Source organism: Megalobrama amblycephala, linkage group LG5 (assembly GCF_018812025.1).
Source record: "Megalobrama amblycephala isolate DHTTF-2021 linkage group LG5, ASM1881202v1, whole genome shotgun sequence".
Classification (NCBI taxonomy): Eukaryota; Metazoa; Chordata; class Actinopteri; order Cypriniformes; family Xenocyprididae; genus Megalobrama; species Megalobrama amblycephala.
The window spans coordinates 10,089,914-10,116,777 of NC_063048.1; the positions used below are offsets into that span (position 1 = coordinate 10,089,914).

The following is a 26,864-nucleotide window of genomic DNA, read 5'->3' on the forward strand; positions in this document are numbered from 1 at the left end:
GAAGAAGCGGTGATGGCAGGTGCAGAAGGTGCAGCGTTGGTGGAAGGCGGTGAGGGTGGTTGTGGTGTGAGTGCTCGGCGCAATGCGTCCACGAGCTCTTGGAATGGATCGTCGGTGCTCATACTGTCCAATAGTTGTTATGGTCCGGTCTTCTGTTATAACAGAGACACGGAGGCAGGAATAAAAGCAATGCTGGTAAGTTTATTTGTAAAACAGTTGAGCAGATGGTGAAATAGCGAGTAAATAGCAGTTCTTGAATGGATGAGGGAATGTGATACTGTCCTTTGATGTTTTGCAGATGCAGACGGAGAGATGAGTAGAGGGATGATTGAGTGCGTGGGTAAGGCAGTGAGGTGGAACCTGACGTGTCTGTGACAGTCAGCCAGTTCAATAACAAATGCGTCTAAAGTTGTTGTTGTCGTCGTAGAATGTCTGTGTATATAACTTAAACCTTGTTTGTATAGTGTGTATCCACACGTATATATATATATTTTTTAAAGATATTGTATTAAAAACTGTGTATGTTTTCCGGGATGGTCTACCATACATGATGGAGTGACTTGAAGTTGTTTCATCCGTCTTGTAACCTTTGATACAACAAATAGCGTCAGACAGTTTTATGTCACGTATTATTTTTTGCAACAATTACAAATGTAAATAAATTAATACCTGTTCTATCTCCCTGCAGCATATATTTTCTTGGTTCTGTAGCCATCTTCTCACATTTGCCACATAAGCACCTGTACGACAAGTAATGTCAACATGACGCAACCGTTCCCTTGCATAAATATAATTTTGTTTGTACTTAGCAAACGTTATCACAGTATTTGTGTTTGTAGTTTCAAAAAATTGCGCGAACGTTATCACAGTGTGTGTGTGTGTGTGTGTTGCACATCCATAATTGCAAAGGGGACGCCGGAGTCTCTTCATCATCTGGGTCTGATTCCGGTTCAAACATGTACGGCTGAATGCCATACAAAACAGCGGGTCTCTCACTCTCAGCCATTCTGCTTCTACCAACTGTTTATTGCCATAGGTATGCAAGTTACGCCCTCATCCAAAGGCAGGGCGGGGATATGCAGCTCATTTATATTTAAGGTGGTATACACCAAAACAGCTCTTTTTAAAACAGGCCCCAAAAATGACATTTTCAAATGGTTATAATAAATTAACTGTGGGGTATTTTGTGCTGAAACTTCACAAATACATTCTGGGGACACCCAAGACCAATATTACATCTTGTAAAAAGGGGCATAATAGGTGCCCTTTAAAAGACCTCCGAAGAACAGGCAAATCTCAACATAGCACCGACTGTTACGCAACAGTCAATCAGGTGTACGCCCCCAATATTTGCATATGCCAGCCCATGATCGAGGCATTACACAAGGGCAGCCAGTATTAACGTCTGGATGTGCACAGCTGAATCGTCAGACTAGGTAAGCAAGCAAGGACAACAGCAAAAAATGGCAGATGGAGCAATAATAACTGACATGATCCATGATAACATGATATTTTTAGTGATATTTGTAAATTGTCTTTCTAAATGTTTCGTTAGCATGTTGCTAATGTACTGTTAAATGTGGTTAAAGTTAATGTGATTTTGAGCTGAAACTTCACAGACACATTCAGGGGGCACCTTAGACTTATATTACATCTTGTAAAAAAACGTTCGATGGCACCTTTAAAATACAGCATACTGAACTGAGTGCTCTTTACTTGCTTTCTGTGCAATTCAGTCACAATTTGAATGAGTTTTTGTTTTTCATGAGACTTTTCCTACTTTTCTATATATAAGTGAGTCAATAATTGCTTCTCTGTTGCCATCTAGTGGTAATTTAATGTCTTTTTTTAAGTTTTGTTTGCCTAGAACTGATAGTTTTTCTTCATCTTTAAACTTTTAGCTTTACAAACAATCACATTAAAAATATCATTAAAATTGGATAATATTTAGAGCTTTTAAGTGCTGGAAAAAGTGTGAAGCACTTTAAAAAGTCCTTGAAAGTGCTTGAATGTCACTCTCAAAAGTTTGCATAAACCCTGAAATTAATCATTTAAAAGATTCAAGTGTTTCTGCCACAATACCATAGTTTCAGTAAGCGTTAATACATTAAATCCATGGTGATTTGTGGACTGGGGAGCCTTAACTTGTTCGTGGCACAGTGTTTCTCTTGGATTTCATGTTAGTGTCATTTGATCTGATATCTGTGGTCTAAATCAGAGAATTCTGCGCTGAATTTGAATGCTTCCCACTAGATCTTGTAGCAATGTTTTGCGGCAAATTCAAATGCTTACTCACTGGATCTCCCAGCGGTGTGTAGTAAGGAGTGTCACATGATCGAGATTGGCACACGCTGAGCTCACGCTGCAGTGTCTATTATTGCTCAGTGCTGATAAACGGTCCACGCTGCACAGCTCAAATGAGTAGAAAGGTTGCAAAATGCGACCATTTAGTCGCAGTCTGGAGCCCTGTGTGCTTTGAGACATGAGGTAGTTTAACACAGTCTCTTGAGATGCTTTTGTTTGCTACTTGCTGTATGCGTTCATGTATTTTGAAGGCGGTGTGGCTTTGGAGACGCTCTGAAAGGAGAGTGGGATTTTATGCTTTCAAAGCTAGCTTGCTATTGTTAGCCTCTTTGAAAATGACCTACCCTACCTTTAATTATTGAAATCACATCCTGAAATTCCAGGTAGACTTCATGTAAATATTTTAGGTCAAAGAAGTTCAGATGACAAAAAAAAAAAAAAGTTTAAGAATCCCAGCACTAAATCATCAAAAATATTGTAGAGCATAGAATATTGTCAAAAAGCTGGAAAAAAAAAAAAAAAAAGATTGTTTTAGCTATACACCCAGCTTTTTATTCAAAGCAAAAACAATCTCTCGTTCCACACTGTCAGAAGGAGAGAGACAGAACAAAAACACTTTCAAGCACTTAGACAGAAGATTTCCCAAGCCATTTTAAATATTTCATTAGGAATTCATGTTTCTTCATGCATGGTTAGCAGTCTCGACTTACGCAGAGGTTAGACAGAGTGCAGAGCAGCGAGAGGTTATGAGCCCAGTTCACTGACGGGGCACTGCACGCTCACCAATGTAACCCTTTCATTACTGACAACTAGCAAATACTACTGAACTTGAACGCTTTTCTGTTCCAAAGAATAAACATGCACTTAATTAAACAGTCTTATCTTGGCAGAGGTGCAAAATATGACATGAAACATTAAATCAAAATGTACTCATGTTATGAATGTCCTACCAGTGCTCTTTAGCTACAACTTTATTCACTGTTTACTAAAGTAATGTTCCCAATACCACATGAATGTTATGGAGAAATGTTCATGGATACAAAACAATGATTCAGACATGTCAGGCATGCATACGCATGACTCACGCACGTGAAGCAGTCGTACAGAGGGGTGAACATAAGTGCAGATGTGCTTCGAGAAATAAACATAAGCAACTGTGTCAGACACTGAGGGCCCAATTTAGATGCGCCTCTGTTGACATACAAGAATTCTAATGAGCAAAAACTACAAAATAATCTGAACATTATTAGCAAAAAAAAACTTTGATTCACTTTTTTGCATAAAAGGAACCTCATTACTAAAAACAAAAACAATTTTGAAAAGAAAATTGTATTTATTTGATGGTCATTTTTGGGTATGTTGAAGGCTACACTATGAAACAATGCAATGAACTGATTTATTGTATCAGACTAGACATTAGTAACCAAACTGTTACATGACAATCAAATACAATTGGCTCCTAGCTTAAACTTTAAAATATTGTAAAAAAAAAAATCTACACTCAAGTCAAGTCATCTTCATTTATATAGCGCTTTTTACAATACAGATTGTTTCAAAGCATCTTCACAGTGATAATAGGAAAATTAATGGACACATATCATTCTGGCTTTACAGCAGCTCTAGGAATAAGTTCGAGCTAAAGTAAGTTTTTGATTAAATCACTTACGTTGTAAAAAATTGTTTAACTGACAAAAGTACAAAGAAAAGATTTCCAGTGTTTTCACTGACCAACATAACTGTATTTTGTGAATATAAACAAATTTTAATTTTGATGGATGCAACACACTCCAAAAAAGTTAGGACAGAAGCAAAATAAAAGTGAAAAGATTATACAATATCCAAGTTAAACTGTTTTAAAACAGTCCACAGTTAGCAGGTGAATTGGTAATACGTGAGGGTATAGTGTTTGGGTGTAAAAGAGCTTCTCAGTCTTTGCAAGAAAAGATGGGTCATGGCTCACCACTTTGTGCCAAATGTCATGAGAGAATTGTCAAACAATTTAAAAAAAAAATCACATTTCTCAATGCAAGATTGCAAAGAGTTTATGTCTTTCACAGTCTACCATACATTATATTGTAAAAAGATTCAGGAAATCAAGAGAAATCTCAGTCTGTATAGGGCAAGGTAGGACATCTCAGTTGAATGTGCATGACCTTTGAGCCCTCAGATGGCATTGCATTAGAAACCATCATGCTACTGTGTTAAATAAAGCCACAAGGACTCGGGAGTACTTTGGAAAAAAGAATTCACTTAACAGTCTGATGCTGCATCAAGAAATGCAACTTGAATCTCTGTTACACAAGGAGAAAGCTATACAAAAAGTAAACTGTGGAAATGTGTGCTGTGGTCAGATGAGTCCATGTTTCAGCTTGTTTTTGGAAAAAAATGGACATCGAGTTCTCAGTCCCAAAGACAAAAGGGACCATCCAGACTTTCATTAGCTACAAGTGCAAAAGAAAACATCTGTCATGGTATGGGGGTGCATCTGTGCAATGGCATGGGTGACTTGCATTTTTGTGAAGGTACCATTGACATGGAGGCATATATTTGGATTGTGCAGAGACATAAACTGCCATCAAGATGACAACTTTCCTGGGTAGCAAGACAAAGCCAGGCCTCATTCTGCACGTGATACATCAGAGTGGTTTCTAGACACTATACACAGTAGAATGGATGTGCTTGACAGCCTGCAGTCCAGATCTGACTCTTATTGAAAATGTATGGCCCATCAAGAAAAAGAGAATCTGACAATGATGACCACAGACTGTTGTGCAGATGTCTTGTATCAGGCAAGATTGGGCAAAAATTCCACTTGCAAAACTGCAACAATTAGTATCCTCAATTCCCAAATGATTAAAAAGTGTAATTAAAAGGAAAGGTGATGTGACACAGTGGTAAACATGGCTCTGTCCAACTTTTCTGGAGTGTGTTGCAGCCATCAAAATAAAAATTTGTTTATACTCACAAAATACAATAATGTTGTTCAGTGAAAACATTGGAGATCTAACTTTAGCTCGATAATAATTTTCCTATTGTCACTGTGAAGCTGCTTTGAGACAATGTGTATTGTGAAAAGCGTAAAAGTATATAAATGAAGATGACTTTGTACTTTTGTCAGTTAAATAGAGGTTTGAGAGAATTAACAAATCACAGATTCTTAATTTTATTGTATTTCACAAAATGCCGCAACTTTTCTGGAATTGGGGTTGTACATCGGGTGTTATGGGAAGTGTTCCCGGTTCCAGCTGACCTAATTTATGCAGCCTAACAATTTACATGATTTGAATTATAGAAGTAGATAATGTGTTATTATGTGTATGCCAGGTTAAAGTGCTCCATTCCGCAGTTTAAAATAAAAGATTGTAATTTTAACTGTAAAAGACAATAAAAATGTGACAGTACAAACCTGTTCATTGGTTAACAGTAAGTTCCTCACAAGTAATTCAGGGGACCTGTTACCACAACTTAAATAAATGCATGGTTGCAAGTAAAACTAAGTAAAACTAATTTTATTGTTTTAATTAAACCTTTTAAGTTGCAGACATTAATTTGTTGAGTTCTGTTAAAATAATAATGATGAACATTAAATCAACTTAATATTGTCTGTAATTTAAACTCAGATTTCTGTGTTAATTGCCTTTTTTTTAATTAGGTTGTAGTAACAATGAAATTGTCGTTCGTTCATCAACTGTGCCTTATTTTTCGTGAAGCATTTTTTTGCACATCAGCTGTGATAAACAGACATCCACTCGCATTGTGTGTGTAACAGTGGCCAGATAGTGAGAGTTCTGCAGTTAAACTACTGCACACTGACGATCACTAGAGAATGCAGTGCTTAGCGTCATTGATAGTGCACTCGCCTCACATGCCAGCAGCGATCGTGCCGGGGTTCGAGACCAACTCGGAGCAGGGTGGTTAGGATTGGAGTGTGAGTTTTGGAGGCGGAGCAATGAAGAGAGGGGTGGGTTTGTTTGGGTTGATTTAAAATATTAACAATGTCCAATAGTTCAAGATCTACTTACAGAACCTTTAACCCTTTAAGACCTGAAGGCTTTTTTAAGGTTTTTTTTTTTTCTGAGCGACACACACAAAAGTAAAGACTCATAACTCCAAAACTCTAGTAAGGAGACTCAAAAGGTAGGTATCATTTGATAGAAAACATTTTAAATTTTAAGAAAATATAAATTACATTACATTCGGACATTTTCTTGCTGAGAAACAGCTGATAAAAACAAAAAAATATATATAATTTTTTTAAAAATAATTTTTCTTTTTTTTTTATTTGACATGGAATAACTCAGGAACACAATAAGATCGCTAAAAAAATCTTTTTTGGTGATGCTCTCCTATATGTGAGCTGCATCTGGTTCAAATTTCGTGGTGATAGCATAAAGAATAGTTTGAAAAATTGTTGTTCATTTTTTTCCGCAGCCAGGTGGCGCCAACGGGCGGTAAACTCCGGTTTAGAGGTGCTTCTCAGCACTCGTTAGGAGTTTTTCAAAATGGTTAGATGCATTAAAGGTGGTACAGAGGATGTTTTCGTCGACTGAGTTTTTGAAATGAGCGCATGCGGAAGAACAACCCCCCCTCCTTCACAGCTCATTTCAAGTGAACGCCTCCCAAAACTCATGCACAAGTGTTTGTTTACCACCGGCATTCGCTGTGTTATTAAGCCGAGCACACATTTAACGACTAGCTAAAACATTCTGACTGTGCTCAACATACAGCGATTGTTTCCTGCTCCTGAAGCAGATTTATATTCTTTCACATGGAATTTGAACACCGACTGTAATCGCAGACTGAACGCAACTGGCTCTGACTGGACGCGTTTGAGCACGATCAGTCATAAGTATCAATTTACATTCATAATCGGCCTTACAATCGTTAAGCCGCACACACACTTAGTGGATTCATTATGTCGGACTCACCGCAGGTAACTCATAATCTGCAGTTGTTACTCCTGTCTCCTGACAAAAACATTGCATGCGGAGTGTGGAAAGTTACTGGAGCTCGCAGCCGCGCGTCTCTCACAAGGAACGTCGTGGCAGTGATTGACAAGCCAGAGGGCCAATCCGCGCACGGCTCTCACAATGGCAGTGACTGACAAGCCAGAGGGCCAATCGTTTATGTGATGATCGCATAAACGATTGGCTGATGTTTTTAAGGCCCTACCTCGTGCACAGATGATGTATATTAATAATATTCCTTTCAGTGCACCTAATAAATAGTCTTTTATCAGTTAGTAAAGACAGTTTCAAGTAATATTGCAAAAATGTATAAAACAAAACATCCTCTGTACCACCTTTAAAAAGATGAGATTCTAAGCTTTAAAATGATACCTATTATGTGTTATTCCACGTTGGAAAATGAACATGGATGGGTCCGGGAACATTGGATACACACTGCATCCCGGAGAGATGAGAGACATTTTTTTAGCCAAGTATGTTAAATCATTCCGTGAGTAATATCTTGTGATCACCAAGTCATTTATATTGATTTTGGATTCATTTTAATCTTGAGAATCTGCTTTAAATATTGATGTGCAATTTTCTATGATCTGTGCATTTTTCATGAAGTTATGAGCACGTGAAATATACATACTTGTATTCAGTTAGCGGCTGTGCTATTTTTGTTGTAAACGCATATTACTCAGACTCATTAGAGGGTGAAAACAACGCAACAGAAGCATGTTGGAGGCTTGATATGAAAGTTTAAAGTCTCTGGTTTTGTATGCAAAAAGAATTTTTGTGCTACCTATATGGATTCATTTTTTATTGGCTTTTAAAGAGAGACACGCAAATGGGAGCGCCGACGCTCCATCCGGTCTTTTTTGTGGTTACCATTGTGCTGAAGAATAGATACATGAAGGTAAACACTACATTAACTCTATAATCAATGACTAATGCTAATGCCAGTGACAAGTAATATCTTACTTGATCATTAAATATACACGCTAAGTAAGTTATATTTAAAGGTCCCGTTCTTCGTGATCCCATGTTTCAAACTTTAGTTAGTGTGTAATGTTGTTGTTAGAGTATAAATAAAATCTGTAAAATTTTAAAGCTCAAAGTTCAATGCCAAGCGAGATATTTTATTTAACAGAAGTCGCCTACATCGAACGGCCAGTTTGGACTACATCCCTCTACTTCCTTCTTTAATGACGTCACTAAAACAGTTTTTTGACTAACCTCCGCCCACAGGAATACACAAGAGTTGCGTTTGTAGAGTGTGTTTGTCGCCATGTTGTCGAAACGCTGTTATTTTCATCCCGCAGTCCAATCACCGGGTCTGATTCCGGCTCAAATTGATAGGGTAAAATTAAAGACATGTTTACAATAACACTGAGCGCGTGCATCTCCACGTTATGGTAAGAGGCCTGACCTTTCCGGGCAAGATGCGCTAAACTGCTGTCGAATCACAACACAGGAACCGCTGGCACAATCAGAACTCGTTACGTATTTCTGAAGGAGGGACTTCATAGAACAAGGAAGTCATCAGCCCGTTTTTATGACAGTGGAAACAGCGGTATACAGATAAGTAAATTATGTGAAAAATACTGTGTTTTTTTACACGCGAAACATGAACACATTTATATTGCACACTATAAACACAATCAAAGCTTCAAAAAAGCACAAAAAATGGGACCTTTAACGTGCTATGATGGCTGTAGGTTTTAACTAAAAAAATAGATAAGATTAATTGGTTCCAGGGCTACAACTGTGGTAGGTGGAGCAAGCGACTTGATTTTTTTGAGTAATCAACTTAAAAATTTGTGTTTATGCTACAAATTATTGTTCCTCCAACTCAATGTAGCTTGTTGGTTGAGCTTAAATTCACTCAAAGTTATCATAACTCAAAACAATTGATGCAATATGTTGCATTAATTTTTTTGGAGAAAAACTGTAATAAATCTAACCTTACATTTGCAACCTTACATTTTACACTAAAATACTGTTAAATTTGCCTCTTTTTTTTTCTTTTTTTTTTCTTTTTTTTTTGTAATAAAGAAAAACCATTGTATAATTTACAGTGAAAAGCCAAAAACTGGCATTCCCAGAATTCCCTGTGTGACACTTCACATTTGATGGTTATTAATTTTATTAGGTTTCTTCTTAGATTTTTATTATCAGTTATGTACATTAGGATTTTATGTTACATCTTATGTTATTAAATTAATGTTTACTGCATTATTTTAGTGTCATGTGTGTTACCATGATGGTGTTTTGTATTTATGTGTTGTAATCTAGCTGTGGAAAAGCTATTTGTGATGAATTCTTATTCATCGTCTGGTTTTCTTTTTACCATCAGTGTTATTATGGTGGATGTCAGTATATGTTTTAAGATTTAAGGAGCAATATAGCCTTGTTAATTCAGCAGAAAAGGGCTGTTTTTTTTATTATTTGTTTGTTTTTTTGTTTGTTTTGTTTGTTTGTTTTGTAAAAATTACAGATTCAAACTGTAAAATGTTGTTGTGCAAGTACTATATGTTTATATTTTTACTGTATTTTTACTGAATTATTCTGGCAACCACATCTGCCGATTTTTTTCCCCCTTGTAAAACATGTAACAATACAGTGGTTGCACCCATATCAATTCCGCTGTCACACAATTATGCTTCCAGACTAAAACATTAACTCAATTCCTCACAGCAAACAAACTATTCTAGAACTGTTCTCAATACAGTAAGTTGACTTACTAACAAATGTGAATCATGTTTTAATTTAATGGGTGAAAAAGCAAAACAAAACAAAAAAATGAAAAAATCCAAATGATCAGAAAAAGGCTTTTTACTGGTTTATTCAAGTCACTTATTTTATTGCCACCTCACATGCATCATGCATTTGCAAAGTATATAAAATGGGTTTGTTCTGCATATGCAACAATAGAAGAAAATCAGTGAATTAATATTTTTTTTTATTTCAATTATCAGATGTTTCTGGTGTGGTCTGGTCTCTGTTGTGGCCTAATATGCAGACAAATGAAAATAATCCACATGCTGCACAAGATCTCTAAGTAAATTAGATCTGTAAGCCAACTTAAGTCCTTCGCTTTCAGAGTAGTAAACAAAAGCACAACTGACACCATCGATTTTCACTCACAACTGGCCTATTTAATCCAACGCTGCAAACATGCACACAGACGCTGTCAGCAACCTATGAATGAGTTCAAGATGCTGGTCTGTTCAATGTAATGCAATAAACAAAATACTGCAAGATTTGCCTTGAAATAAGGGGAATAGATCAAGATATTTAAGACTTTTTAAAAAAAAAAAAAAAAAAAAAAAAACTTTCAAACTACAAAAAGGTAGTGGATGCAAAAGCACCATAAAAGTGGTCCATGACATGTGCATTGTATTTCATATGATAGCTTTGTTTACTAAAAATGATCATAATAGATTTATGATACTTTTGCTTCTTTTGGGCATCTTTCTTAGTGTTTGCCACCTGTTTGCAATTTGCCACCTGATGTCACCTGTTGGAGTTTGGGTTCCTTGCCGCTGTTGCCTTTGGCTTGCTTAGTTGGGGACACTTGACATTTGATATTCAACAGTGTTTTAATCTGCCTGCATTGACACCATTGTATGGGAACTGAACTGAGCTGGATGATGACATCACTGTTTACTCCAGTGCTGATATAAATTAACTAAATTAATAACTATTGATTCTTACATCGGAATGAATCAATACTGAATTTACTTAAGATGGACAATGACACCATTTTCTTTAAGAGCTGCTGTGCAGGCAAAATTATATACCAGTTATCACTGTAAAGCTGCTCTGACACAATCTGCATTATAAAAAGCGCTCTATAAATAAAGGTGACTTGACTTGACTTAGTTTTTCGTGAATTAGTTGTGCTTGGAAATGAGAACCGGCTCAGTCTTCAGAATGAAGAACTGAAACAAAACAAATTCCAAAAACATGAGGGTGAGTAAACAATGACCATTTTTGAAATTTGCATGAACTATTTCTTTAAAAATAGTGAATCTACAGAAAACAGCACATTGAGTAAGATACTTTCTATTCAATCTTCTAAGGAATAAAGTTAGAAATGACTCCTACAAAGGCCATCTTGTAAGGAGCGCACATGACCCAGTTCTAGAAGGGTGCCTCAATAACATTAGCAAAAGCAATTAACCTTTAGCCGGCAGCTCCTTAAAGTGAACAGGGTGCAAATATGTTCTTTTATGCACACTGATTACATAAACTATAACAGACTAGCATCAAAGATACTGACCTAGAAGAACACATGGAAACCCATCTATAAACTCTCTGAGACAATGCAGCCTCACTACATTTCTTTTCTGGGAGAAAAAAACTCTTAGTTCTCAAAGATGCCTACGGAAGAAAATAACCAGTTTAAGGTGGTTTACGCTGGTCTCCCGGCCTGATCAATCTGATGTTTAGCTGGTCTTCCAGTCTGACCAGCTTACAAGTGTCCAAAAACCCTATATAAAGCCAGCAAATCAGACCATTTTGGCCAGCTTGGGAAACCAAATAACCACCTTACACTGTTAAGACAACCCAGGTTATCAGTAAACTACTGTAATTCAATTCATTTTATATTTTTAATATAGAATTTTATCCTACATAAATTCTACTAACATTTAATTCAAACAGACACAATTATTTCTTAAACATCACGCATATAACACTTAAAAATACACAGTCTGCCAATGCTGGGACAGTGCATCTTCACCATTTCTCTCCTGTTGTATGACTTTTTGCAGTGCATTATGTTGTGTCCTCTGGATTTATCCTCACAAAGAATCTTTAAGCAACAGGGAATTAATGGGGGGAAATATAAGCAGCCAAATACGGTGTCTGCAAAATGAAGGCCACCTTTTCTCACCATCCACATAGTTACAGAGAGAAATGTGTTCCCTGTAAAACAAGAAGTAGAAATGATTCACTTTTAAAAAAAAAACAAAACAAAGCCTAGTGCAGTGGTCTCAAACTGCAGACCCGCGGGCCATTTACGGCCCGCCCTCCCCCTCCACCCGGCCCGCAACTGATCTCAAAAATAGAACATAATCCGGCCCGCTAAATTATTATTAGGGGCCAAGCACCGAAGGTGAGGAGGCACCTATTGTATCTGTTGGCGTTCTTTTTATTTTTATTTTCGATTCTTCTTCTTCTTCTTCTTCTTCCGCTCTGTAAGTCTATGGCAGCCCATAGAACCGTATGGTAAAAAGTTGTGAAATTTGGCACACAGTTAGAGGACAGTCTGAGCTGTGTCCATAGCAAATTTGGAGTCTCTAACTCAATCCCTCTAGCACCACCAGCTGTCCAAAGTTGCGCTCATGTTTATGTTAATAACTTTTGAATCGTAAGGGATATAAACAAAATTCTTTTTTCCTCTGATTCCATGGCTCAAGCCGAATCGATTGCACCCTATGATGTCATTTTCCGTCATGAAAATTTTTCCGCCATTTTGAATTTTCTGAAAAACCTACTTTTTTCGAACTCCTCCCAGACCGATTTTCACGAAAACTGAACCAGATCATCTTCAGACCATGCCCACAAAAAGTTATGGAATTCAAGTCGATTCCTCAAACCGTTTTCGAAAAACATGCAAACGAATTCACATGATATCCAATTTTCCCATATCGGCCATTTTAGCCGTCGGCCATTTTGAATTTTGTGCTAAAATGCTGTATTTTACGAACACATTAGCGTATTGTTATGAAACTCAGTATGCCTCATCAGGACAATGCACTGAAGGAGCCTGAGAAGTTTCAGACCAGCGCCACCTTGTGGTCAAAAGTTAGAACAAAATTTACAAAAATGCTAATATCTTTTGACTATTTTAACCGATTGTAATGAAACTGGTCTCAGTTGATTCCTTGGGTCATATCAAGAACACAGATATCAAATTTGCCATAGTCGGCTGAACTTCCTGTCCGACATTATTTTTCTATAAAAACCTACTTTTTCGAACTCCTCCTAGAACGTTGCTCCGATTTTCACCAAAATCGAACCGTATTATCTTCAGACCATGCCGACAAAAAGTTATGGATTTCAAGTTGATACGTCAAACCGTTTTCGTATACTGGAGCAACGAATTTGAGGCATGATGCAAAACCCACTCTTGAAGCTGTATCTCTGCAATGCTTTGACATATTGACACCAAACTTTTCAAGTGTCATTGTCACCTCACTCTGACCATACCACAACAATTTGGACACAGCGCCACCTAATGGTCGAAAGTGATGAACCTTTTGCCAAAAATGATCTTAATAGGTCTTTAATTGCTCACTGTTACAGTTGGTCTGATGCTCACAGCCATGTTGGCTGGCTTATTGTGCCGTTTTTGTGCTTGGCCCCGTAATTGCTGCTTGCAGCTATATTTATTATTATTATTCTCTAGTTGCTACCTCTCTGATATGTAAAGAAAAAGTTGCTGTTCTAAGGGGCATTCACATATCGCGTCACATAAGCTTTAGATAATAAGATTTTTATTTTTTGTCAAAATAAAGTTGATATATATAGCTCCAGTTTTTTGTTTATTTCTGACCCCTCCACGCCACAAGTGTTGTTGGTTTTGTTCCTAAATTACTAATTTTTTGATTCCATGCACCTTGTTGGATGTGAGAAGTTGCAACAGACTATTGCAATTAATAGTATATTAGTAGTATTATATTAGTATATTAGTAGTATTATATTAGTATGGTAAATAAAATATTTATAGTATAGGTATAAAAATATTTTAGTAGGCCTAATGAAATTTTAAGTAAATGAGAAATAATGCAAAGGAAAGTAAATTTTCTGAAATGTTGCACTTTCTTGCGCTTGAATGTTAATATGGCCCTCCTATGAGGTGTCAATCACAGAAACGGCCCCCTGCCAATTTGAGTTTGAGACCCCTGGCCTAGTGTATATGGAAAACACAAGCCTCTCAAAATCATAGGCAAACCTCTTACCAAGAATTATCAGTCTCATTGTGGCTGGCATGCTCATGTCTTTCTTGATGCTTTGTTGCAGTTTCCTTTAAAGCCCCCTGTAGTCAATAATTTTATCCCTTAAAACTCATCTTTGATCACCAAAATGACATTTAAATGTTTTTCCTGTGAAATAAATTTCTTCATGCTTTAAAATAGCTTGAATGTAACTCTACACCCTTGCCAATGGAAGGACCAATGGATCTGCATTTTGCAACAGTCGCTTTGACATGTCCAATGTAGACAGACTCAAGCTGCTGCCAAGCATGTTAAGATGTGTAGAGCTTGCTCTTCCATTGCTCATGGAGGCTGCACTAGCATTACACCGCATATGCATTTGTGAAGCAATTTTGTGAATTTGATAAAGTATATAATAACTGTACAAATTACAGAAATTGCTTAACAGTGCAGGCTGATTTAAGCAGGGCAAACTAGGATTCCTACCAAAATATTATTTTAAAACATGCAAACGTAACCTTTTTCCACCTTGTAAAATAACTTACAGTATGACCATAATGATATATTATACGTATAATATAATATATGAATGTTTTACAACTTAGTGGTGTATTTCATTTCGTAAATACAATAATCCTGCATCGATTTTAAGGCACCATGTTCTTTAAGATTTCAGTTTCAATTCATATGAAACAGCAGAAACCAGATAATCAAGCTCTGAAGGTTCACTTGAAAATTACAGGTGGAATTTTAGAAGCCTGAAACTTTGTAGGAAAGATTTCTACAGGAGCTGGATTGGACCCATCCATATAACAGTAATTCATATTTTTTGAATGTAAAAAGAACAGCATGCACACAGGTATGATTTTAGCATATCAAAAAATACTGGCCATCTCAGGAGATGAACAAGGTTACTGGAGGTTAAACAGATTTACTTTAAGTCAAGTCTCAATCAATGTACAAGCTCTTTAAAAACTCAAACAGAAAGAAATGTCCTCAAAATACAGATGAAGACATTAGATAGTCAAGCTTTGAGTAAAAACAGGTTTGATTTTGAATGTTTCCATCCAAATCACTCAAAAACTAGATGATGCAAGAACCCTCGTAATAGAAAAGACATGAAATAGAAACTGCATATCAATATTAATTAATTTTACCATTAACACCTAATTAATTTGTGATCATATCCTTATTAGCCTATGAATGGAGTGTTATTAGCACAGTGTTTCATAACCTTGGCCTGGTAACTCAAGGACTCTGGTTTCAAATTTCATAAAGGATCAAACATATCAACTGAGAAAATCATTAAATGAGCAACATAGGTTCACTGGAAAATGTGCCTCTACCTGCATTTTTGCCAAACTCAGCAAACTTTCCAGCTAAACTAAACCCTAGTGGAAGAAAAACACCAACAATTTATTTGCCTATTCACACAAATTATGATTACATGGGCACATTATTGATTAATAAAGACTTATTTCACATACAATACTATGTGTGTGAATGGTACTACTATAAAAAACAACAACAACAAAAAAAAACACTTTTATCATAGTGCATGATTTGTAAATGAATACATTTTGACGTTTGCATCCCATAACCAGCTCCATATGTTTGGCTTTTATGGCATAGTTTCCTACTTGTTTGGTAGCTGGTATTGGTAAAAGGGAATGGCTGTTTCAGCAAATGCATTTTTATCTCACATTTGTTTTTGTTAACTATCGGTTAGGTTTAGGGTCGGGTTTCATGTAGGTGGTACGTAATTTTCGAATGCATTCGAATGCCGTTTTAGTGCCACTCAACAGACATTTCATTTCCAAACTGCCTCAATACACACAACAACCAATGTAATAAAGCATTGCCAGATTCACATTCATCTCTTTCATATAAAACTGAATGCGCTTTTAGCGCAAACTCTATAGACAATTTCACTTTTAAAGTGTTGCGAAACGTAATGAACATAAACAGGCAGTATAATATCATTGTGCAGAAATGTCACCACATAAATAAGCCATGGTTGCAAATGGGATGATTTTGCACTTTCCATCTGCAATTTCCATGTGTGTCATCCTCTGGATTATATAAATAGGTTATCATGTGGTTATTTAATGTATAAACTAGAGCTGCACGATTAATCATATCGCAATCGCAATCGCGATGTCAAGCTTGTGCGATTATATGACGCAAAATGCTGCGATTTTATGAAATAAAATAATAATAAGTTAATAAAAAAATAAAAAAATAAATGTGTGGACACAACAACCCATTATCTGAGAGCTGTTTGCCCATTTTATACACCGCTAATAAAAAGAAGACCAGTCAGTTTCAGTTTAGGCAGTGGCATGTGTGGCGCGCATGGTCATGTCATGACTTTTCCGGTGTGCAGCACAGAGAACGGGTAAAGATGGATGCGGAGCAAACGGTCACTGAACTGGTGGCAAGAAAAAACGCTACCTTTGTTATATGGCGATATTTTGGCTATAAGATTATAAACCCAGGTTAGTAGTGGTTGAAGAGGAAAGAGGATTTAATTCGGTATCGCACGCAGCGCTGTTATCGGTGCGCACATGACGCACATACATACAAGGCTCGCGCGCACAGAGAGAGAGAGGCGCGTTATAGCTCGCGAACTCCAAATTGATTTCTCTTTCGCGTCCTCAGTGCACTTGGATGGTCACATACACGCATTATGTCAGTCAAAATGCCCCTCTCAGCAAGTATTCATGTAAACACATTCAGTTATGTCTTAATTGAACGAGGTGAGAATTCGGATGTATATCTGTCCGATGTGTGCGTGCATGTCTTACTCTTAAAGTGACAGCAACCTATAAATACCTGCTGTTGTCATGTAAATCAAACAACAAAACACAGCTTTAACAAAGATTAATCTATATTAAATTTATACAATGAACAGTGTCATTTTACATTTAAGTATTACATTTCTGTGCATGAAAATTAATACTACAGTTAGACCTTAGCTAGACTTTATGTAGTATTTATCTATGCTTGTTGTAATTGGTGTACAGTATTTGTTCTTTTTACAGTCTGTTCACTTGCCTTTAATAATGTATTATTTAGGCTAGCAGTTTATGCTATGGTATCAGAATAGTTTAAGTGGGCTAAGTAATAAATGCAAAGTTAAGTTACCCCAATCAAATTTTTTTTTTTTTTTTTTTGTGCTGATCCGAAGTATGATCCGATCTGTGACGTCATAACCGTGATGTGATCCGAACCGTGAGTTTTGTGATCCATTGAACCACTACAGATTAGTAAAGAAACAAATATCTTAAATGGGATTATAACAAGTTTGCAGTAATGCAAAGATGTTATTTAATTTCATAAAAATATTTTAATTTGAAAACGCTGTGCATTTGTTTGCTGTTGTTGCTAGTTTGAGTTGAGAAATACACATTTCAGCATTATCAGTAATCTGTGTGTGTATTTTCATTGAGAACCAAGCAAGATGACTCATGATACTATTTGTTTATTATATCGCTATCGCAAATCGCAATCGCAATATTGACCTCAATAATCGCAATATGACATTTTCCCCAAATCGTGCAGCCCTAGTATAAACTACTGATTCTTTGATTTTTCACAATATAACAATATCAAGACCAGTACCACTAGGGGTGGGCAATATGACCAAATTCTTATTTCAAGATATGAGAAATTTTATTTCACAATAACAGAATATATCACGATATATAGTTATTTTGTTATTTTATCTCATTTCTGTTATAAAAAATAAGAAAAAAAAGAAGCAAATTACAAACAATAGACAACAATTAAGTTTTTCAGGTACAGTATGTTTATTTAAAATGTAGTTAGAATTAACACAGAAATGTAATAATTAAATGAAATTTATATATATTATATACATATATATATACACACACATATATATACATACAAACCCGATTCCGAAAAAGTGGGGACACTGTACAAATTGTGAATAGCAATGATGTGGAAGTTTCAAATTTCAATATTTTATTCAGAATACAACATATATGACATATCAAATGTTTAAACTGAGAAAATGTATCATTTTAAGGGAAAAATAAGTTGATTTTAAATTTCATGGCATCAACACATGTCAAGTCAAGTCAAGTCACCTTTATTTATATAGCGCTTTTTACAATGCAGATTGTGTCAAAGCAGCTTTACATTGATTATTGGTATATTATTTTTCCTTTTAAAGAATAGTGTCAATGCGGCAAATCAAAAGCACTGTTGAATAAATGTCAAGGATACTGTTGAATATCAAATGTCAAGTCAAATTAAATTAAATTAGGGCTGCACGATTAATCGTATTTTATCACGAATAACAATATCTGCTTCTCTCGATTGATTTTAAATAATCGTCACGATATTGGCCCGCTCTATGAAAATGAACATAATTTGGAAATATTGGAAGTAATATTAGGAATTTCGCTGTTTTATCTTTTGAAGTTCCTAAAGGTTTTACCAGTTTTCATAATGTTGATCAGCTAGAAATGATTTTTCTTTGCTTTACGAATTTGCCGGGCAATTTGAATCTGGTTTGTCTTATTGCAAACGAATTGTGTTGCTTTAAAATCTAATGTGAATACATATTACAAAGCGCTCACCAAAACCATGTTTTGTATTGATTTACCATCTAACGAAGTTATCATAGTTGGTTAAATTTAAGTCTTTGTGCCACCTACAGGCCTTTTGGGTGAAGTGTAGGTTGGTAAAGAACTTGCAAAATAGCCATAATTACATTACTCTTTTGATAGAATAAACATGATTAATAATCGTGATTATAATTTTGAGGAAACTGTGGCACTGGCTGTCGTGTTGATGATGTCTTCACAATGGATGATCTAGTCGACTCGATCTCTGCTGATACAGGGCTGCGTTGTGGTCGTGTCAAGGCACCGGTCCTCGGTCTCATCTGGAAACGGCCCCGAATCCGTTTGACTACAGTAAACCTCGGGATAAACAGAAAGACTAATATTAGCGTAGATGCCATTCTTTTTCTGATGTAACAAGTACATCTGGTGTTATAGGAAGTGTTCCCGGTTCCGGCTGAACTAATTTATGCAGCCTAATAATCCTTTAACGGATTTGAAAATATAAATTTATAATGTGTTATGTGTATGCCAGGTTAAAGAGATGCGTTTTTAGTCTAGATTTAAACTGACAGAGTGTGTCTGCATCCCGAACAATGCTAGGAAGGTTGTTCCACAGTTTAGGTGCCAAATAGGAGAAGGATCTACCACCTGCGGTTGATTTCGATATTCTAGGTATTATCAGCTGGCCTGAATTCTGAGATCGCAATAAACGTGAAGGACTATAATGTATTAAGAGCTCACTTAGGTACTGGGGGGCTAAACCATTTAGTGCTTTGTAAGTAATTAGCAAGATTTTAAAATCTATACGATGTTTAACAGGAAGCCAATGCAGTGACGACAGAACTGGGCTAATATGGTCGTACTTCCTAGTTCTAGTAAGGACTCTAGCTGCTGCATTTTGTACGAGCTGTAGTTTATTTATCAAGCGGGAGGAACAACCACCCAGTAGAGCGTTACAGTAATCTAACCTCGAGGTCATGAACGCATGAACTAACTGTTCTGCATTCTTCATTGGGAGCATATGTCGTAGTTTAGATATATTTTTAAGATGGAAGAATGCGGTTATTACAGATGCTAGTAACATGGCCTTCAAATGAAAGATTGGTATCAAAGAGCACACCCAGGTTCCTAGCTGACGACGAAGACTTAACAGAGCAGCCATCAAGTGTTAGACAATATTCTAGGTTATTACGTGAAGAAGTTTTTGGTCCAAAAATTAGAATCTCTGTTTTTTCTGAATTTAGTAGTAGGAAATTACTGGTCATCCAGTTTTCTATATCAGCTATGCATTCTGTTAATTTTGTGAATTGGTAAGTTTCGTCAGGGCGTGAAGAAATATAGAGCTGAGTATCATCAGCGTAACAATGAAAACTAACGCCATGCTTCCTAATGATATCTCCCAAGGGTAGCATGTACAGAGTGAAAAGCAACGGTCCTAGTACTGAGCCTTGCGGTACTCCATATTTAACTTGTGATCGATATGATATCTCATCGTTTACTACTACAAACTGATAACGGTCAGATAAGTATGATTTGAACCAAGCCAATGCAATTCCACTAATGCCAACATAATTTTCAAGTCTATTTAAGAGAATATTGTGATCGATAGTGTCAAATGCAGCATTAAGATTCAGTAACACTAATAGAGAGATACAACCACGATCTGATGATAAGAGCAAATCATTAGTAACTCTGATGAGAGCAGTCTCAGTACTATGGTACGGTCTAAATCCTGACTGGAAATCCTCACAGATATTATTTCTTTCTAAAAAGGAACATAGTTGTGATGAAACTGCCTTTTCTAGTATTTTTGACAGAAAAGTAAGATTTGAGATTGGCCTATAATTGACTAATTCTTTAGGAGCTAGTTGTGGTTTTTTAATAAGAGGTTTAATAATAGCCAGCTTAAAAGTTTTTGGTACGTATCCTAATGACAAAGATGAATTAACAATATTAAGAAGGGGATCTATGACTTCTGGAAGCATCTCTTTCAATAGCTTAGTTGGTATAGGGTCTAACATACATGTTGTTGATTTTGATGATTTAACAAGTTTAGACAATTCTTCCTCTCCTAAAGCAGTAAATGAAATTAATTTTTCCTCAGGGACACTACAATGCAATGTCTGACACGATACTGTAGTAGACGGTTGCATGGTTATAATTTTCTCTCTAATATTATCAATCTTGCAAGTAAAGAAGTTCATAAAGTCATTACTGCTGTGCTCTTTGGAAACATCAGAAGTTGAAGCTTTATTTCTTGTTAATTTAGCCACTGTATCAAATAAATACCTAGGGTTGTGTTTATTTTCTTCTAAGAGTTTTGAAAAATAGGCAGATCTAGCAGTTTTTAAGGCCTTTCTGTACTCAATCATTTTCTCTCTCCACGAAATGCGAAATACTTCTAAGTTTTGTTTTCTTCCAGCTGCGCTCCATTTTTCTAGCTGCTGTTTTTAGGGCCCGAGTGTGCTCACTGTACCATGGCGTTGGATTAAATTCCTTAATCTTTTTTAAACGCAAAGGAGCAACTGAATCTAATGTGCTGGAAAAGACAGAGGCAATAGTTTCTGTTGCAACATCGAGGTTTTCTAAGCTGTCTGGTATGCTAAGGCGATGAAACTGATCAGGAAGGTTATTTATAAAGCGATCTTTAGTGGTAGAAGTGATGGTTCTACCATATTTATGGCAGGGAGGCAGTTTAGCCTCTTTGACTAAATGTAGTATACACGAGACTAGATAATGATCTGAGATGTCGTCACTCTGCTGCAGAATTTCAACGGCATCAATATCGATTCCATGTGACAATATTAGATCTAAAGTATGATTACGACAATGAGTGGGTCCTGACACGTGTTGTCTAACACCAATAGAATTTAGAATGTCTGTAAATGCCAATCCCAATGAGTCTTTTTTATTATCTACATGGATATTAAAATCACCAACAACAAGGACTTTATCTGCAGCTAGTACTAACTCCGATAGAAAATCAGCAAATTCTTTAATAAAGTCTGTATGGTGTCCTGGTGGCCTGTATACAGTAGCCAGCACAAATGTCAACTTACATAATTTTACGTAAAGCACTATCACTTTGAAGGAATTATATTTGAAAGACTTTTGACTAATACTGTAAATATTACTATAAATTACAGCAACACCTCCCCCTTTGCCTTTCTGTCGAGGATTGTGTCGATAATCATAACCTTGAGGGCTGGACTCATTTAAAGTAATGTAATCGTCCGGTTTTAGCCAGGTTTCTGTCAAACACAGCACATCTAGATTATTGTCTGTGATAATATCATTTACAATAAGTGCTTTTGAAGAAAGTGATCTAATATTTAACAATCCAAGCTTTATCATTTGTTTATCATTATTATCTCGATTTTTTATTTGTTGAACATCAATTAATTTTTTTCCATTAAATGGGTTTGGAAGTTTTTTGTTTTTATTAAATCGGGGTACAGACACAGTCTCTATGTGATAATATCTAGGTGTAAGAGTTTCTATGTGTTGGGATTTATCTGACTTCTGTAACGTGAGGCAGCTAGCAGACGGTCGGTTTAGCCAGTCTGTCTGCTTCCTGACCTGGGCCGTAGTTTGTCATGTTTCAGCTCTAAGACTATGTGCCATATTACTAGAGAGAAGAGCAGCACCATCCCGGGAGGGATGAATACCATCTCTTTTCAACAGGTCAGGTCTGCCCCAAAAACTTTTCCAATTATCTATGAAACCTATATTATTCTGCGGACACCACTTAGACAGCCAGCCATTGAGTGATGATAATCTGCTTACTATCTCATCACTCCGACGAACAGGAAGGGGACCAGAGCAAATTACTTCTCCTGACATTGTACTTGCGAGTTCACACACCTCTTTAATGTTAATTTTAGTGATCTCCGACTGGCGAAGTCGAACATAATTTGTGCCGACGTGAATAATAATTTTAGAGTATTTACGATTAGCATTAGCCAGCACTTTTAAATTTGCTTTGATGTCAGGTGCTCTGGCTCCCAGCAAACATGTGACTATGGTGGCTGGTGTCTCTATTTTCACGTTCTGTGTAATAGAATCGCCAATTACTAGGGCACTTTCAACAGGATTCTCAGTGGGTGCGTCACTGAGTGGGGAGAACCTGTTTGATGTTCTCACTGGAACGGAAGAGTGGTGTTTTCCGCGACTAGGCCGCCTCACCGTTACCCAAGTGCCCTGCTGCGCAGGGCTCTACAGCCGGAACCGAACAATGTACAGAGTTCACTAAGCTAGTCGCATCCAAAACAGTATCTGAAGCCCCTGCATTCTTACTATCCTCGATTAAAGTTTGGATGCGTGTCTCTAATTCTGAGATTCTCTCTGTCAGCCTGACTATTTCCCTACATTTATGACATGTAAATCCCTCATCGCTGACAGAGAGGGCTATGCTAAACATGTGACAGATGGAACACGATATAACACTGGGAAAGGATGACATAACTCACCGTGTTTGTAGACTGATCCGAGTTGCCACAGCTGTTTGATGAACGCGTTGGAAGAGGAGCGCGCGAGACTGATGACAAGTTAAACAAGCTAGCGAGATGCAAACGCGTTGTAACAGCGATTTAGATTCAAAGATTACAAGCTGGCGACGTCAGATTAATGTGGTGGGCAATAGTATATATATAAAGTAATGATAATATAAGCAACAAAAAGTACGAGATTCAATAAAAGTAAGAGAAAACAAAGCTATACGGAGATACAAAACACTGAGCAGCGAGGCAGAGAGGCAGAGAGGAGCAATCGAGCAGTGTCCACACAAACTTACTGTGAGTCATCTCAAAAAAGTTGGGACAAGGCCATGTTTACCACTGTGTGGCATCCCCTCTTCTTTTTATAACAGTCTGCAAATGTCTGGGGACTGAGGAGACAAGTTGCTCAAGTTTAGGAATAGGAATGTTGTCCCATTCTTGTCTAATACAGGCTTCTAGTTGCTCAACTGTCTTAGGTCTTCTTTGTCGCATCTTCCTCTTTTTGATGCGCCAAATGTTTACCATGGGTGAAAGATCTGGACTGCAACTTCGGTTGTCCTTGTCCTCTTTAGTCCGGATGACACGGCGTCCCCGTTTTCCAAAAGGAACTTCAAATTTTGATTCGTCTGACCACAGGACAGTTTTCCACTTTGGCACAGTCCATTTTAAATGAGCCTTGGCCCAGAGAAAACACCTGCGCTTCTGGATCATGTTTAGATATGGCTTCTTTTTTGATCCTATTTGGATTGTGTTCACCGACAATATTTTCTGGAAGTATTCCTGAGCCCATGTTGTGATTTCCATTACAGTAGCATTCCTGTATGTGATGCAGTGCCATCTAAGGCCCCGAAGATCACGGGCATCCAGTATGGTTTTCCGGCCTTGACCCTTATGCACAGAGATTGTTCCAGATTCTCTGAATTCACTGTAGATGATGATAATTTCAAACTCTTTGCAATTTTTCTCTGAGAAACTCCTTTCTGATATTGCTCCACTATTTTTCACCTTAAATAGTGATATTGCTCTCACTATTTTTGGGGGAATTGGTGATCCTCTGCCCATCTTGACTTCTGAGAGACACTGACACTGAGAGGCTCTTTTTATACCCAATCATGTTGCCAATTGACCTAATAAGTTGCAAATTGGTCCTCCAGCTGTTCCTTTTATGTACATTAACTTTTCCGGCCTCTTATTGCTACCTGTCCCAACTTTTTTGGAATGTGTAGCTCTCGTGAAATCCAAAATGAGCCAATATTTGGCATGACATTTCAAAATGTCTCACTTTCAACATTTGATATGTTATCTATATTCTATTGTGAATAAAATATAGGTTTATGAGATTTGTAAATTATTGCATTCATTTTTTATTCACAATTTGTGAATAAAATTCACAAGTATTCACAAACTTTTTTGGAATCGGGTTTATATATATATATATATATATATATATATATATATATATATATATATATATATATAATTAGTCTTCACTGTGTGATAAATGTAAATTTATTCTTATTAAAGCTAAAAAAAATTTTTTGGAGAAAGAGCAGCAGGTAGGTATATTAGGCTGCTGTCACTTTAAGACCAAACACGCAGATTCATTATATTGATACACACATCCGGTTTACACCCAGCTGTTTACTTTCACTTGAGACATAGCCAGTCGTTTCCATGAATACTTCACACGATGAGCATTTTGACGTAACTGCATGTTTATTCGACCATTCAAGCACAATAAGATGTGAAAGAGAAATGAATTAGCATTCGCATGCTGAGAGATGCGGCTTTCTGCGCGCCGCATTGAGTTCTTTTTCACTGCTTATTGTGCTTAACACTTTTTAATATTGAGCACATCCCAAATTTGCGAATCACATTCTGAAAGAGGCAGCTTTCTGTGCGGACTTTGGTAGTGTTCCTGACAGCACGAGTTCCTTTTCAGGATATATTGCACTTATAACTCTTTTTAACATCAAGCACGTCCCGCTCTTTTTATTCTCATTCATGCATTTCATCACTCTGAATATACATGATATAGCAAAAATTCTAACGATAGACATTTTATACCATGGTAATGGTATATATCGTCATACCGCCCAGCCCACAATATATATTACACACACCATGATAAACATGCATTAATATTAGTGATCGACCGATGTATCTGTTTACCGATATTTTTCCCGATATTTAAGCATTTTTCCATAATCGGGTATCGGTTTTGTAATATCGGATTCGCTGATTTACGGCGCCATCTTGTGCCCAGCAAACACAGTACGTTGTGACGACGTCGTCAGGTAGTCGTCATTTGGTCAGCGTGACATTACTTTATGACAACGTTGTGAGGACGTCGTGGTAATGTTCCATTTTTTAGAATCTTGGCTAACGTTCCAGAAACGTCGCGGGCACGTCTTCAAAAGACGTCGCTGGTTAATACCACGGAGAACGTTGTAGCGACGTGGTCCATAGGTCTCCTGATAACTTTCCAGATATTGCATTAAGCCAACATTATGTTTGTTAATATGGCATTTGGATATTATGAGTAAATTTAATTGATTCAAGCTTTTTAAACTAATCAGCATAGTTTTATTTATATTTGAGATATACCTAATAGCCTACTACATATTCATAAAATATTTGCCAGCAAAACTACCTAACATTTACTTAATAAATTGTGATTATTCATATGTTTGTGAACAAGAGGTTTACTGAATGACAACGTTGTGAGGACGTCGTGGTAAAGTTCCATTTTTTTTTTTTTTTTTTTTTTTTTTAAAGAATCTTGGCTAACGTTCCAGAAACGTCGCGGGCACGTCCTCAAAAGACGTCGCTGGTTAATCCCACGGAGAACGTTGTAGCGACGTGGTCCATAGGTCTCCTGATAACTTTCCAGATATTGCATTAAGTCAACATTATGTTTGTTAATATGGCATTTGGATATTATGAGTAAATTTAATTGATTCAAGCTTTTTAAACGAATTGACATAGTTTTATTTATATTTGAGATATACCTAATAGCCTACTACATATTCATAAAATATTTGCCAGCAAAACTACCTAACATTTACTTAATAAATTGTGATTATTCATATGTTTGTGAACAAGAGGTTTACTGAATGACAACGTTGTGAGGACGTCGTGGTAAAGTTCCATTTTTTTTTTTTTTTTTTTTTTTTTTAAGAATCTTGGCTAACGTTCCAGAAACGTCGCGGGCACGTCCTCAAAAGACGTCGCTGGTTAATCCCACGGAGAACGTTGTAGCGACGTGGTCCATTGGTCTCCTGATAACTTTCCAGATATGTAACTTTTTGTGTTCAAAATTTACAAAAATTATACAATGGGAATGTACAACATGAATACATTTTCCAAACCGTGTTTTTGTTGTACCCTGAATCATTATGGTACACCTAGATAAGTGTTTATATTCGGACTATTTTAGACCAGTCTGGTAGGAAACCGCTGCGGAGTAGCACAAATACCTGCGTGATTCGTCATAGACATAAACAGAGAGAAGTAGCTCCGGCTACAATGTTCTTCCGCAAGATGCATGCAGTTCTGTTTAACCGT

The 26,864-nt window shown here is 36.7% G+C and overlaps 1 protein-coding gene across 3 annotated transcripts in view; it reads right to left on the minus strand.

Moving 5' to 3' along the window:
- LOC125268434 (kelch-like protein 29) overlaps positions 1-26,864 on the minus strand; it is a 236,254-nt gene that overhangs the window by 193,281 nt on the left and 16,109 nt on the right. The window lies entirely within an intron of this gene.